At 36.4% G+C, this 14,886-nt stretch overlaps 1 long non-coding RNA gene across 2 annotated transcripts; it reads right to left on the bottom strand.

The window, feature by feature from the left end:
• Nucleotides 1-8,146: 8,146 nt before the first annotated feature.
• Nucleotides 8,147-14,119, bottom strand: LOC107485947 (uncharacterized). Of its 2 annotated transcripts, XR_008008424.1 has the most exons (6): nt 13,903-14,119; nt 12,874-13,001; nt 11,180-12,032; nt 10,633-10,740; nt 9,762-9,856; nt 8,147-8,511 (listed from the first exon to the last, which is right to left on the bottom strand). It is a non-coding gene; the product is annotated as an uncharacterized LOC107485947 (long non-coding RNA). The 2 variants fall into 2 exon arrangements; XR_001591609.3 differs by lacking the exon at nt 11,180-12,032.
• Nucleotides 14,120-14,886: the final 767 nt, after the last annotated feature.

A 14,886-nucleotide genomic window follows, 5' to 3' on the forward strand; every position in this document is an offset into this window, starting at 1 on the left:
GTAGACGGATCCTCCAACAAGACAGGGAGCGGTGCAGGCATAATATTGGTAGATGGAAAAGGAACCTAGATAGAGGTATCCTTAAAATTTGAATTTCTGGCTTTAAACAATCAGGCAGAATATGAAGCCTTGATCGCCGGATTAAAGTTAGCAGAAGAAGTTGGCGCTACAAAGGTGATGATCTACAGCGACTCACAAGTGGTGACTTCCCAAATAAGTGGAGAGTATCAGGCAAAGGACCCCAATATGAAAAGATACTTGGAGAAAACCTTGGAGCACCTTGGGCGCTTTGCGGAAACCGAGGTTAAACACATAACTCGGGATCTAAATAGCAGAGCAGATGCCCTATCCAAGTTAGCAAGTACCAAACCAGGAGGAAACAATAGAAGCCTGATCCAAGAAACTCTCCAAGAGCCCTCAGTATCAAAAACAGAAGATGAACAAGAGGTACTTGAAGTAGCCGGTCTAAACCTCGGATGGATGAATCCCTTAGTCGAATATCTGAAATTCGACATCCTCCCCAAGGAGGAGAAAGAAGGATCCGAAGGGAAGCACAACATTATACTTTGGTGAGAAATGTCCTTTACAGAAGAGGGATATCAACACCATTGCTGAAGTGCGTACCGACCTCAAGAACCACCGAGGTGTTGGAGGAAGTACATAGTGGAATCTCCGGAAACCATCTCGGAGCAAGGTCGCTGGCCAGGAAAGTAATCCGAGCAGGATTCTATTGGCCGACCTTGCAGAAAGATGCCACAGACTTTGTGAAAAAGTGCCAACCGTGCCAGATGCATGCAAATTTCCACGTGGCTCCCCCAGAAGAGCTCATTAGTATAACTTCCCCCTGGCCTTTCGCAAAATGGGGAATGGACTTGTTAGGTCCTTTTCCCCAAGCGCCAGGACAAGTCAGGTACTTGATCGTGGGAATAGACTACTTCACAAAGTGGATAGAAGCAGAACCACTAGCCACTATCACCGCTCAAAGAAGTCGCAGGTTCCTCTACAAAAACATCATCACAAGGTATGGAATACCTTATTCCATCACCACAGATAATGGAACCCAATTCACCGACGCCACCTTCAGAAGTTTGGTAGCCAGTATGAAAATCAAGCATCAGTTCACCTCGGTGGAACACCCACAAGCCAATGGGCAAGCCGAGGCAGCTAACAAGGTCATACTGGCAGGATTAAAGAAGAGACTACAAGAAGCAAAGGGAGCTTGGGCTGAAGAGCTCCCTCAAGTGCTGTGGGCTTATAGGACGACCCCCCAATCCGCCACAGGAGAAACACCCTTCCGACTAGTCTACGGCGTAGAAGCCATGATTCCAATAGAAATCAATGAGCAAAGCCCAAGGGTAATTCTCCATGACGAGGTCGGAAATATACAGGGGCACAAAGAGGAGCTCGACTTGCTCCCCGAGGTCCGAGAAGGTGCCCAAATAAGAGAAGCGGCATTAAAGCAAAGGATGACTACCAGATACAACAAGAAAGTCATTCGAAGAACATTTGCCTTGGATGACTTGGTCCTCATCAGAAACGACATTGGAGTCAACAAATCAGGAGAAGGAAAGCTCGCCGCTAATTGGAAGGGGCCATACAAAATCAAGGAAGTGTTAGGGAAAGGTTATTATAAAGTAACCGACCTGAATGGCCCTGAGCTACCAAGGTCGTGGCATGCTTGTAATATGAAAAGGTACTACAGTTAAAAGCGAACTTTACTCCCTGATGTACTCTTTTCCCAGCTTCATGATTTTTTCCCAAAAAAGGGTTTTTTCTGGAGAAGGGTTTTTAACGAGTCATCATAGTAGAGGCTAAGGGAAAATAGACCATCAAATAGGCTATCAAGACCCTTAGTAGCAAAAAAGGTACCTTCCCCAATTAATAAAGATCTTTTTCATTTACAATATCTCTTTTAATATCCTCTTTTATTTTTTATAAGTTTTTCTACGAAACGCGCCGACTTAAGCTCGACAAAACGTGAAAATCCCATGAACCGACCCAATATGGTCGTCAGGATGAAACACGGAGGCACAAGTCGGCGTAAAGAGGTTGTATAAGTTGATCGTATCAAACTCGGGAACAGTCCGATTCGTAAGTCGAGACAAGAGCCCGAGTAGACAAACTCGGGCACACTCCGAGTAGATGGAAAACGCATCACAAAAATAACCTAAGTCATAAAAACTCACTAAAGCAAAGTTGAGTATAAAGGATAACAAAAAGAGATAGGAAAACTTGGGAAAAAGGCTGCACAAAAGCCCTTAAACGAAAAGGGCTTGAGAAAGCGATGCAGGCCAACAAAAAGGTTTTCCCGAAAAGATCAAACATATCGAAAGCGGAAAAGCATGCACGCACAAGGTAACTTAAACCCTTATCCAAAAAAGGGCATTCACTTTTGTTTAAAAACCCTTATTTACTTTGTTTAAAAACCCTTATCCAAAAAAGGGCACAGATCAGAATATTTTGTTTACGGCCTTAAAAGGCCAAGAAGAAATTGTTCACAACCACCAACATATAAATAAAGTTTAAAAAAGAGGGGACCCACAGGCCGGGCCCCCATATAGCCATAAAAAAAGAAATCATTTTTTGATCGGAGTAGAGAAATCACCACCGCCAGACTCAGGAGGAGCGCCACCAGGACCAGGAGGAGGAGCTGTAGAGGAAGTCGGATGAGCAGCTGAAGAACTCGGAGCATCTCGGGAACTAGGAGGAGACTCAATAATCCTCTGTCCCTGAGTCTTCAGGTCTGACTCGGAAACGACCTCGGGGACAGGAGGATCAACGATGGCGCCATTAATAACTACTTTGTCAGGATGTAGTGGAGAAAGATCCAAGTCGGGAGCTATAACCCTGACTTGCTCCAAGAAAATTCTCCAAGACTCCTCGGCGCCCTCGGCGATAGAGTCCTCCAACTCAACATAAGCATTCCGAGAGTTCAGCAAATCCTTCCTCACAGCCACCATATCTTTAAATAAGCTTTGATAACTCTCCTGGGCCGCCTTCCTCAGATTTGCCTCCATTGTGCATTGGGCTTGCAGCTGGCTCTCCTTCTCCCGGAGGTTATCTCTCTCCTTCCTCAATTTATCTCTTTCCTCCTTCAACTCCCTCTCATGTTTTTCAAACATAAGAAGCCTCTCCTCCAACTCCAGAGCATCCGCCTTAACCCCACCGTCAAAAGAAGAAGAGCCAGACTCTGAAGTCTTGCGCTTCTTCTTCTCTGGCTCGGAGAGAAGTTGGGCAGAAGGGAGTGGTCGGGACAAACTTGAGGAAGAGATTATAATAGGCTGAGAGGGAGTACCCACAGTCTTAGGAGGAGGAGGAGGAGGAGGGGAGGGGATTGCCTTGGCACCACCGGACCTAGCCCGGGACTTTGCTTTAGCCTCCTGCACCCTTTGGTAAGACTCCTGAGCATTCCTTTTTGCCATATCTACAAAAGAAACAACTAACAAAAGTTACAAGTCGGTAGAATGCAAGTCGGCAGAAACAACTCGGGAATAAAGAATGCATGCACTACCTAGTTGAGATTGAACAAAAGTCGGTGTTCCCTGGAGAATTTTCCTGGTATCCAAATATGGGGCCCTCCCCCACGCTTCTCGGAAAAACCCCACAATGGCCGCCTCCACCTCTTCCAGGTCATCAGGACCATACTTTTCACAAGAGGAAGGCGGCGACCAATAAAGGGGGAAGCGAGGGGAGGAATGCTCATCCAGGAAAAAGGGGTGGTGACCCTCTACGGCTTGTACTTTGAAAAAGAAGTTCTTGAAGTCGTGAAAAGATTCGTCAAAAAGGGTGAAAATCCTCCGACCTTGTATGGCTCTGAAGGATACCCATTGCTGTTTGTTGTTTAGCCCACTAAAGGGCTCAGTCATATGAAAGAGAAAGAAAAAAATCCTCAAAGAGGTCGGGAAGTCCAGAGCATGGCTAATAAACTGATAGATCTTCAAAAAACCCCAAGAGTTGGGGTGAAGTTGAGTAGGGGCAACTCTACAGTGTTGCAAAACAAATATCTCGAAATCCGAGAAAGGAAGAAAAACACCCAAGCGGGTGATCATGCATTCGTACATAAAGAAAAAATGAGGGGTCGCCTCATTTTCTCTCCCAAAACAGACCCGGTCTTCAGGACCCGGAATTATCAGTTCATATTTTGGCTCGTCCTCCTCCGAAGTACAGAGCCTGTGATGAGTACGAAGATGAGTGATGAACTCATCATCAACCAACGGTTCCTCCCCAAGGACCGTAACATCTACCCACTGAGAAAGAACGTCTACGGAAGCCATTTTTTATATAAAGAAAAGTGGCAGAAACCTACAAAAGGGAAAAAGAAAAGGAAAAATCAAAAAACACGGCCCCTAAAGAGGAGAGATACGAAGCTAGAATATATAGGTCAACCTATCCACTCACAAAACATGCAAACATAAAGCATGATATGGAAGAAACAAAACTAACCTTTATCCGAGAAATGAAGGTTGGAGAAGAACAGAAATCTTCGAACGCAAGAATGCAACACGAACAAAGAAGGAAGAAATTCGAAAGATTGCAGAAACGGAAAAATAAAAGAGAGGGAAAGTATTTATAAATACGCTAAGGGGCATAATGGTAAAAGCGGAGCAGTCATTAATGAGGTTGCACCGTTACCAAAGCCCTCAATGCTTCCCCAACGGACACGACGTTTGAATTGACGTAACTGTCAGAAACAAAAGGTCGCGAAAATCACGTCGGTTTCTAAAACCCACGTCTCTCCCAAACAAGTCGACTACGAACCCGAGTTAAATACTTGAACCCAAACTTTGAAGAAAATTTGGGCTCAAGTAGGGGCACTGTTCATACCCTGGCCCAATACAGAGGCCCAGGTCCAACTAAAAAGGCCTAACCTGAAGGGTTAAGCCTAGCTAAAGTCCCGACCTTCACATAAGAGGTCGGTATCACCCACGACTTGGTCTGAAGAAGTCGGATGTGAGATCAGCTGGCAGATAAACACTCATTCAAATGAGTAACCGCCCCTAAAATCTCTCTAACCGCTTCATAAAGCCATATCTTAACCTCCCCAAGATAATAGGGACGGTTAGCACCCTAAAGATACGGCACTACTCCAACGGTGGTTATTGGCTCACCACTATAAATACACTGACACCCCTCAGGTATCTCTAAGTCCAATACTCTCTAGACCTGCTCACACTCTTGCTAACTTAGGCATCGGAGTGTCTTTGCAGGTACCACCCCCCATTCACTCGCGAGCACAAGTCGGACGGAGCCTCCCGAGTTGCAGATCCTCCCGGAGTTCTCCTCCTTCACACACTTGGGCCGCCAGACGCCATCTACCTACTTAATCTCCGGTTACCTACCGTAACACCAACCATAGTTAAAGTGAATTGAGATGGGTTTAGCGATATATCCTTTCTTGATGTGGATGTCAATTCGAGTAATAGTATTACATACTTCAAAAATAAAAAAGACAATAAAATAATGATTTCATTAATTAAAGTATATTAAAGAATTAGTTCATGTACATAATTCACATAAAAAATTCGTAACTATCACTTAAGGTCCTAACTTTAAAAGGATTTAGTTCATCAATAACTTTCTATCAATAAATTTAGTCATGTAAATAATTTATAAGATAGTTCATAGTTGCAAATTGTAAACAATCATGTTACTTAAATTAAACTTTTTTTTGGTCTTACACTAAAAAAAAAAATTAATCAAGGTTTTACGTGATTCTAAGTAAACTATCGAATTAATATCTCCTATTAAGTTTGACTCTAGATCTATTGTAACATTTTTTAAAATCTTTAAAATTGACAAATACTATCATAAGTGATGTGAAGATAGTATGACTTGCAACCTAAATCCATCCTACTAATATGTTTAAAGAATTATAATTGAAAATAAATGCTAGAAGTCAGAAATAAAATGCTAATTGTTCTTACTTTTTTGTAGATTTAGCTAATTAAAGATAGAATTTTGTATTTTAAAATATGTCTTTTTAATTATAATTTATAATAAATTATTGTAATTACTTAAATTTCTTTTACTTTAACAAATAATTTGCATGTTATAGTAAAATAAAAAAAAAATTCCTAAATTACTTTAACAAATAGTTCATGACCCTCATTATGTCATCAATAAAATTGTATGCATAAAGGATGTAAAAACCTTTCAATTATGTGCATCCCTTTTAAAAGATCTTAAAAGCTTCCAACAACCACAACTAACCTTACAATATCGGCTTTAGTTAAAAAATATTAATAAAAAAATGACATCTTAGCTCTAGAATTGGCCACACTACACTACTGTTGCCGAAGATTTTTGGTCTTTAATACAACATATTGCATTGCATTCTATACCTAATATTTCTACCTCAAATAAAAATATTGATAAATCTTCATTTAAATTTTAGTTCTAAACTTATATATTCTCAATCTTCATTTGCACTATTAGTCTCTATCTTTTAATGCTTCAAGTAAACATAAACTTAAAGGAATAGAAAAAGATAATTTTATCCAGAAAATTAATATTAAAAAACTTGAAAAAAGATATTCAAGAAAACATGAAAATATTATTGTCAATCATGAGTTAAAGAATGCTTACCTAGTACGGCCTTCTCAATCTTGTAATTTGAATTCAAGTTAACCTTATCAAACTCTATAAATCCAATTTCAAATGTTTATCATAAAATAAAATTTATGCAAACCTTAAAACTATTTTTAAATTTTTTTAACTTTTTAATAATTATACCACCCAAAGTGACATAAATATAGATTTCTAAGATGGGATGGCATTGCGAAAAGAAGCTTAGTAATTACAAAATTTACTTTTAATAGAAAGGTGTAAATGGTTTTCAAGATATGTTGCATTTTTGCTCACATTCATCTTTTAACTTTACAATGATGCTTCAAGTACAGTAAATATAACAAAGCACACCAAAGATTAAGAATATGTTCAATTTTTTTAATCTTTGCTAAAAGTAAGGACTAACACTACTTTCTACCAAACCTCACAATAAATATTGTAAGTCCTAATTAGTTCTAAATTTAAAATTTCTTATCCAACATCTTTCTAAACAAACAAATACAAAGAGCATCTATGAAATATGAAGTTACTCAAAGTTCAACAATGCTAATTATTATTTAAAAAATTTCTCATAAAATCATGTATAAATTTTTTCTAAATCTTAAATTCTAAACCTTTTTTATTCAGCTGCAAAAGATATCATATTATTTCAAGTCAATCTTTAATTTAAAATCTAACAACAGAGGATATCCTAGAGTTAAAAATTATATCATTTAAAAACTTAAATCAAATTATTTATTAATTTTATAGAGAAATCAATTTATGCTTAATTAGTTAAAATGGACTCGATCAAACGGATATCATCCCCTCTATCAATAGTGAATGAATGAATAAAACTATATAGCCTCAAACTTATCACTTTATGTATAAAATTATGAAAATAAATCTATGTGCTAATGCATCAATCTTTCATATGAACTAAAAATCTTGAGGAGAACAATACCTAGCCAAAATTAAATTTCATGCCAAAAACAGTTAAATTTTTAATAAAGTAAGGTTCGTTTTTTAAGTTAATTATACACCTAACAAATATTATCACAAAAATATTTTTATTTGCATTGAAAATAGTCCCTTTTAAATTTTTAGTACTACCAAAAATAAATTATGTACTTTGACTCAAAAAAGTTTAAATTGAAGCAAGTGTTTTATGGAAAGCAAGATTACCTATTTGTCAAAACTACTTCATGGTGCATTGCCAACAAAACTCTACTACATATGTCTGTAGCTCAAATTAATAGAGTTTACCGCTGATTTTGCTAGTATGTCTAACATTTACTATTCTATTTTAGTAATTAGACACCTTTTTTCTTATGGAATTGTATGAACCAAAAACCAATTATATCATTAAATGAAAATACCACATAGAAGAAAAATTAGAACTTGAATATAGTAAAAAAAAAATGAAGCATCCAAGTCTCTTGAATCTTGCTCTATAAGCCTCTTGAATCTCGATTCTTCAGATGGTTGCGACAATGCACTGAAGCATCTAACTTGTCGATCTGTGAATTTCCAAAACTAAAGACAGGTACATTCATGGTATGCAATTAAAAAAGCAAGGAATAAAAGGAGGAAGGGAGGACTCGATAAAAAATCTGGTATTCATTTAGTTCATCAATGAGGCTACCAGCCATATCACAAATTATAAATACTCTTCTTAATGTCCTTACACATGTACCTATTAAAACAACTGAAAATATGATGGAATCAAATATTATTAAAACTAAACTACATGAATCAATGTTAAGAATAAAAGGTTAATAATTGTTACAGCTCCCGGTGATAATGCTCTTTATACACTTTCTCAAGTTATTACATCTCATCATTATTTCATCCACTTTGGTCTTCCTCAAGTCTCTCCTCTCCATTTTCTTCCTCTTCTCCTTGTTCCTTCTCATCCTCCTCACCATAATCATTGACATCAAAATCACATTTTCCATGCTCCATCTGCATCACAAAAACAACACCTCAATCAAAAATGAAAAAATAATGAACCACTATACTTGCACAACATTCTAGAGAGTAAATGGGTAAGCAAACAGCTAAAGTAGTCCTTAATCCATGTGAAACATTAGCACTAAAAGTAACACCAAAAAGCAAGTAATCAAAGAAGCTCTATCTCTATTTGACTTGGCAACTACAAATAGTTCAAGTTGCACAGTAAATGTTCCTCTTGCTGCTCATAAAAGATAGCATTTTGTATGCTCTAAATTGTTTCAGAATTCAAATTCATTAACATGTGGATCAAAAAAACAAAAAACAAATTGGAGCAGAGGGTGACATCTTTGACAACTCTATACACTATTTTCCAAAGCAAAGAACTAACCTTCAGTTGACAAACTTATAAATGGTTATGGACTTATGGGTTTACCATTTTTCCCATTACAATATCTCCATTTTTCCAATCTAAACCACACATGCCAACATGCATCGGAGTATTAATTAAAATAATGTTAAAAGGCTCCTCTGAGGTCCTAATTTATGTTTTCATCTGTCTGTATTTGGATAACAAAAGTTGTTCCCTCCCTGTCCATGATTCAGAAGTAACAATAACATCTATTACAGACATGTAGCAAACCTAACTTTTTCAAATAAAAAGTGAATACATTATACATGTATAACAGAAGCCAAGAAATATATGACCTCATATTACAACCACTTCCAGAATCATTTTTGCTATCAAGCTATGTTGGTGCACCACTCATTAGTTTGCTGGAAGTTAGGAGTGAATCACTTGCTAGTTTATTACCAAACCTAGACGAACTAAATTCATTGAATTAAGATGTTTTCCTAAATTTTATGGACTATCAACAAACACTATCTATGCAGCAGTTTCGTGCTGCTCTTTCAGGATTTCAACAGTGAAATTCCAAGTTGTTATATCTATTAGAATGATGATCCATGAGTGTGATTGATGTTAATTATTTTAGAACATAAAAAAGAAGTAAGGCTACTTAGTTAGAATACATGGAGAATATTTAGTTAAATGACACGCACCTGCAAAATTTAAATAAATAATTTATTTATTTACTTAACAGAACAAATGGAAATGAAAAACCTCCACCCTACCTCATTATTATTATTATTATCAATGTACGCAAAAAAGTTAGATCTTCTTTAAAAGAAAAAAAGGAGCATAACACATGCAAATATATAAAAACTCAAAAAATCTATGCAACAGATGCCATTACACTTACATCTAATCACTCAATATAGTAACTTGATTTATCACCGGATGAAACCAAAGAAACGTCATTCTTTTCCATCACTCTGTCCATCAAACATGAAAAATCTGCAAAACACGGGGTAAAATATGAGGCAGCAACATTTGCTTTAAAATGCAGATATCAAACATTTATTACAGTTAAAAAAAAGAAAGAAAAATATAATTATTCAATAAAACAAAAAAAATTAACTGATCATCATTTAAGTTTAATTAAACAACCCATTACCAATCTTCATCAACATAAAAAATGTCGAGACCCTTTAGAGTAATAGTTGTTAATATAAGATCACATATAAATACAGGCATTCCTTTAGAGTAATAGTCGTTAATATAAGATCACATATAAATACAGGTATGAATCTCATTGTCACCGACTGAAACAATTGGTTCTTCTAATGCATAGGTAAGGTTGCTCGGCACCCTATATCTTTAATGTCTTAATAGGAACATCTAAAAAACCAAGTGAAAATTAAACAGTATTAAATAATTCAGGAATGTCCACAAATTATGAGTAAATATTGGATATAATATGGATAATCAATCAGTACATGAAGGTGTATAAAACACTTTGAAAAGAAAATTAACACCCATAAACAGAACCAAATTTGGGCCAAGTTTTAATAAAAGCACATGTATATAATTTTTTAACCAATCATAATCTGTAACCTATAAAATTTTATGTAAATTTTGCTCCAAATATTAGTAGAACTCAATCCATAACATTCACAGGAAAATGACAAATTCAACTCAATCCATTTTGGACTATGATTAACACCCATAAGGGAAGTGTTTTGAATAAAATATTTTAAAAAAAATAAAATATATTTTTGTTTAGGGCTTACCTTGTTTTGTTTAAATCTTTTATGTCTTCAGTGCTGATGTTAGTCCTCCATGCCCTCCATTAGGCCTCGACCACTTCCATCCATCAAACTCCCCTTCATTCCCGCCAACTGATCATAAAGCAAGCAGGTATCATTAAATTGCAGGTAAATGCTAAGCAACGATGACACAATAAATACACACCACCACCACAAAAAAATACTTCTCCAACAAAATAACCTCAGGTTTCAGCAGCAACACGAACTTCATCTTCTTTAATGGATTTACTGAAGCATGGATTATCACACACTCATTAAACAATTCAACAGTGACAAATTATTCCACTTCATTGGCATATGGAGAATGAAGTCATGAACTAAGCTGGACTAATGGCAAATCTTCTTTTGTACGGAATCATTAAATTAATTTCCAGCAGCAGCAGAAAATGGAAGAAAATTTCTGAATTGACAAACGCATCTAGGTAAATAAGGTTATAAAAATCAAACAATTTCATAATCTTGATTTAAAATTAAAAAAAAAAAAAAAAAACAAACAAAATGGTATCATTACTCTGACTCTCTGACGGGAGCATCTCCAGCACCCTGTAGAGAACCACTTCCACTCCCTCAACGCCGTCCACGCCCTTCTTCAGCCTCCTTGCTAGGCCTTCCACGTGCTCATACATTGAGTAAAACATAATGAAGATCCTCAGCCTCGTAGCAGTGACAGCCACCCCCATTCGATGACGCTTGGGCGTTTTTGGTGATGTCATCTGTGGAGGTGTTGTCACGGGGGATCGACGCCGTCTGAGACATTCCGGCAACAATGGAGGAGAGAGAATCCCCGGCGACACACCTTACTGAGAACGCAATCTCCTGCTTTCCCACTCAAGATTTTCAATGGAAAAAGATTTCAGAGGATGAGAACGAGAGTTTCAGAATGTTAGGAGGGTTCGAAGAAAAGAGGGTAGTTATGATAGTGAATGGGAGCATGAGGAAATAGATGAATTAGGAAATTTGTTTTATAGGGCCAAATTTGAGCGGAAAAATTCCCGCTCAATCAGCTGTACAACCTCTTCCTTTAAAATCAAATTTGGGCGGAAAAATTAATTGAGATTGCTGCAACATCTTCTTTCAAGTGAAAGAGAGGGTTTGAGTGTAGAACAGTTTTAGAACTTGAATTGAAAATTGAAATTTTTTGAAATCAATCCGAAGACGCGTAATCATCCAATCAAAAAGCTAGCATTTCCACTTTCTCCAGCTAAATGGTGGTTTTGGGATTGCTGCTCGATTCACTCCCTTCAACCCATTGGACAAACGACTCCCCCGAGAACCTTACACCAGGTAAAAAGTTCTTGCTGAGGATGGGGATTGCTGAGACCACTCTTGTCTTTGTTCCAGCAAAAAGCCAAAAACAAAAGAACCTTGTAACAGTAGAAAAAGGGCAGGGTACGTAATTACCAATGTATATATAGAATAGGATTGTAATTTCAAGAAATAAAGACACGTGTCAATTGGAGAAATGCCAAAAACAGTTGAAAAATGGACAGGTGTTGAAATATGTGAATGGGTGTTACTGTTTTGCAACTCTTCTTTTATATAATAAATAGACAATCATAAAAACCTGAAAAGAACATAAAAAGAGATGTCTGAATTTCATAATCAAATGGTTCTGTTTGTTATCCCAGGACATTGATGCGGGACATTGATCAATATTTAAGAAAATTGAAATGTTCCAATGAAAGAAGAAAATTGAGCATGACGTATTCAGCGTAACATGATAAGCAAGGGACAGAAATTTTATGGTACAATTTAAAAAATCCTAAACAGGTGTACCATCATTAATCGGTTATCATTAATCTATCTCACTTCTTAACGTATCACAGTACATAGCAGAAACCAAAGAAAACAGACCAAATAATTTCAACCAACAAGCATACAGAACATGTGAATATTATTATAGCAAACATAATAATAAAATAGCTCTTCTAATGCGTCTCCGAAAATATCCCAAATCAAGAAAACTACATAATCTGATCCACTTGATTCAGAAAGCTACGTATATTAGAAAAATTAAGAATCAACTGAGATGAAGAATCAAACATGGCTGAGAAGCTGAGAGTTTAAATGTTAAACCTCAATATTCAAATAACATGACTCCATTATTGTTATTATTACACCCTTCTAATGTCACAAACTCAATATATATTATAGTCCGTTGACACTTGTGTATTCACAACTTGGCCTCATCATTCTGATTCATACCTTAAGTAGAAGAAAAAGTCTCAATCAGCTTTCGTTACAAATTTATCCAGAGAGTTGGGGTTTTGGTTCGGGGTTCATGCCGATGATAATGACAAGAGGGATGAATCCGTGAATCAGTAACATAGGTACTGCAAATTTTAATAAAGTTCATCACAATGATTAACAACAACAAAAAGCACTGAAGGAACACTCAGTAATATAGGCAGTGCAAACTTTAACAAAGCTCATCACAATGATTAACAACAAAAAGCACTGAAAGAACAGTGACTCAGTAACATAGGCAGTGCAAATTTAAAATTTAAAAGTTATCTATTTAAAATTTATCTTAAAATACAATCAGTGAGCAAAGCCAATCAATCAAGCACTGACTGAGCATTCTGTTCTGATTCTGTGACTGGGAAGCAACAAATTCAGCAACAAATTCAAGTTACAGCAACAAATTTAACAAATCATAGTAAAGTCCCGATTTACAGCAAAAAGGCAAATTTATTGATTACCAATTCAGCAACATGCAGAAATACAGGGAGAAGGGAAATCTGGAAAAGAGAGAACACTAAACCAAAACATTAACCAATAATCACAAAACACTAAACCTTCACCCATCAATTACAAACAAAGCCAGCAATTACAAACATTAGCACATTATAAAACATTCCAAAACACTAAACCTTCACCCAGCAAAACCAGCAACTACAAACAAAGCTATCAGTAAATTTGAACAAAAAAATTAAGAGCCATCAGCAACTAACAGAGCCATCGAGCCATCAGTAACAGAGCAAAGAATTGAAAGCAACAGACTAACAGAGCCATCGAGCCATCAGTAAATTTGAAAAAAAATTTACAGCCATCAGCAACCAGCAAATACAAGACAGATCCATCAGCAGCAGACAATTACAATTTACAAAACATTACAAGAAAAATGGAACAAAAATTGAACAACAATCAGAACTTCAAACGAAGAAGAAGACCGAACATTCAGAAATTAAAAGGAAGAAGCGGAGACGAAGAATTGAAAGCAGGGTCACTAACCTGGGTTCCGTGCCGAGAAGCCAGCGAAGATGAAAACGACATGCCGAGCTACCTGGGGAAGAGGAAGATGAAAACGACGTGCCAGCGAAAACGAAAACAACACGGGGAAGAGGAAGCAGCGGTGGCGCTGAGGACCTGGGGACGGCGGCGCCGATGAAGGGCTAGGGTTTTCCTTGGCTCCAGAGGTCTCCAGGGAATGCACGAATGATTGGGGGAAGAAGAGGGGGGGTGTTTGGTTCACGAATGGTTCTGCTTTTGTTTTGTTTTTTTTTTTCCAAATAAACAAAACGGCGTCGTTTTATTCGAACTGACCAATTCAACGGTTTTCAAGTGGTTTTTTCTCCAATGGTTATAAGGGCTTTTTTGAAAAATTTCAAAAGTAATTTTTTTAAACTTTTGACTTATAAAAAATAGTAGTATTAATATTTGGCATAATTTTTAAAATTAAATTACGATTTTTTTAGGAATTTATAGAGAAGTTAAAAAAATAACTCCTCTCATAATACTACTATTTTTTATTATATTTTTATAAAATAAGTATTTTTAGAATTAAAAATTAAAATACAAAAGAACTTATTTATAAGCTACTTTTAATATAGTTATTTATTGTTTAAGTTATTTTTTCAAAAAAAGAGCTTAATTAAGTTGTTTACCCAAACTGAACCTAAATATAAGATCGGCCGTTTTATTATCGGTTTCCGAGTGAACCGATTTGACCGACTGGTCCAATCTGATTTTTAAAACCTGAATAAAATATAAAAAATATTTATTTATTTTTTGTGGATTTATAAATATATAGATATATAGATAGATACCTACTTAAAATCCAATAACGGATTCTATTGTTGTGTAGATCGGATCAAATTGGATTCGAACCGAATTCAGATAAACAACGTCATATCTCATATGGGATTCACTTCGATCCATGAAACACTCCTACCCCCAATATCACTTTTTCATTCTTTTAACCCGGAAAGAGGGATG

The sequence above is a fragment of the Arachis duranensis genome, chromosome 4, assembly GCF_000817695.3.
Source record: "Arachis duranensis cultivar V14167 chromosome 4, aradu.V14167.gnm2.J7QH, whole genome shotgun sequence".
Classification (NCBI taxonomy): Eukaryota; Viridiplantae; Streptophyta; class Magnoliopsida; order Fabales; family Fabaceae; genus Arachis; species Arachis duranensis.